The 1,910-nt window shown below is 50.1% G+C and overlaps 1 pseudogene; it reads left to right on the top strand.

The window, feature by feature from the left end:
• Nucleotides 1-932, top strand: part of LOC107680568 (uncharacterized) — a 2,300-nt pseudogene extending 1,368 nt beyond the window's left edge.
• The last annotated feature ends 978 nt before the right edge of the window (nucleotides 933-1,910 follow it).

Genomic DNA, 1,910 nt, shown 5'->3' with positions numbered 1-1,910 from the left:
AAAGTAAACTCTCTTCCTGAGAAACCTTCATCCTGGGGTAAGCCACCATCTTGGCGTCCTTGCATGTCCGCAAACAATGAGTGCTCAACAGTTGCAAGACTTGGCGAACAAAGCTTACGGCAAACAAAAGATGGCCTCGGAAAAGGGCGCCAAATCCACAGCAGTTCTTGACTCCAACACTCAAAGTCAGGGGCTGGCTATAGAGGGCACCCAACATCAAGACCATGCCAAGCTGCCACCCAAAGAGTGGAATGCACCCTCGTCCCACAGAGAACGGGACTCCCACGCTGGTACCCGACCTAAACAGAGGAACAACAGCTGGGATGGACCGCGTGGACGACAACACTCACCTGGACGTCACTGGGAAAAATCATGGGACCAATCAAGACCTCATGAGAGCCAATGGGAGAGATCATGGAACCAGCCAAGCTCATTTGGAAACTCAAGAACAAGACCAGGCCAAGCCGCCACACAAAGAGTGGAACACACCCTCGTCCAACAGATAACGAGACTCCCATGCTGGTACCCGACCTAAACAGAACAACAACCGCTGGGATGGACCGCGTGGACGACAACACTCACCTGGACGTCACTGGGAAAAATCATGGGACCAATCAAGACCTCATGAGAGCCAATGGGAGAGATCATGGAACCAGCCAAGCTCATTTGGAAACTCAAGAGGGGAAAACTCATGGGAATCCAACGGAACCTCCAAGGGAAAACGACAAACACACCCTGGAGCAACCAGTCCCAGGAATCGACGAAAGAATTCACAAAGATTCCAAGTTGACCGAGCTCAAACTGAATCCACACAAGAACAAAAGACATCGTGTTTTGACTCACAAGAACTGATGAAGATGATGATAGAGTTCTTCCAACAAAAGGAGGAGGATCGGAAGTGGGAAAAGAAAGAGAAACCAGATTCAGCCTGACTAGCAGTCAGACGAGAAGGCAGTGACCACCTGACCCAACAGACCACAGAGAATAGCACTTCCTCACCTCACTCTCAGAGAACCGTAACCTCCATAACTTCAGACGGACAAATCCTACCTGAACAACCCGTAAAACAGGTAGAAACTGACCCAACACCTGACGTGTCAGATCACAGCAGCATCCAACAAACACCTGCTGACGAAACCACTCAAGTTCCTGAAAGTGCTGTCTTGGTTGTCTGCCACTCCGAAGAACAACACCAGATCAGTCCTGACATCCTACCTGTCTCGTCCCAAACTCCAGTCCCTCAACTCCTGGGCGATCTCATTGAGAAAGGTATAGCAAGAAATTTTTACCTCTCCATCATCATCGAACGCCACAAAGTCGAAGCCTTTCTCGACACGGGAGCCGACATCACCCTAATGTCGACAGAACTCCTTGAAGAAGTCCAAGAGAGAACAAAGAGGTCTAATAGCACCCTCAAACTCCAAAGGTGCGAGCTGAACTTTCAAGCATATTCCGTCTAAAAACACAGCCGCTTCCCTCTCAGTCCCTGGTCGACAACCATGGCTACCTCCAAGATCATCTGCGCTGCGGACATACGATGGAACAACAGAAACCTGAGTCACTACTTCCTCGTTGTCCCTGACCTACCTCATGACATCTACATTGGAGCAGACATCATGGTCCGGCTCAATGCCTGTGTGGACATCGTGAATGATGTCATATGGGCTCCCCTGTCGCACCAACTGACTACTTCAGTCAACCTCAAGAACCTTCGATCTGGTAAAATGATGCCAGACGCATGCGCCATGATCAATGAGCAAGAAGCTACGATACCTGCCTACAGCAAGAGTGTCAGCGTCTGCCTCAACATGCGACCTGGCCAAACTCTCAACAGTAAGCTAGGCTTCTTCCAACCTTCCAGGACCTGCCTAAGACTAGGACTGACCTTGGAAGCCACACCTCTCATTGAA

The sequence above is a fragment of the Sinocyclocheilus anshuiensis genome, unplaced genomic scaffold (assembly GCF_001515605.1).
Source record: "Sinocyclocheilus anshuiensis isolate Anshui unplaced genomic scaffold, SAMN03320099.WGS_v1.1 scaffold1688, whole genome shotgun sequence".
NCBI classification, from domain to species: Eukaryota; Metazoa; Chordata; class Actinopteri; order Cypriniformes; family Cyprinidae; genus Sinocyclocheilus; species Sinocyclocheilus anshuiensis.
This window is presented reverse-complemented; position numbering and strand designations above follow the sequence as displayed.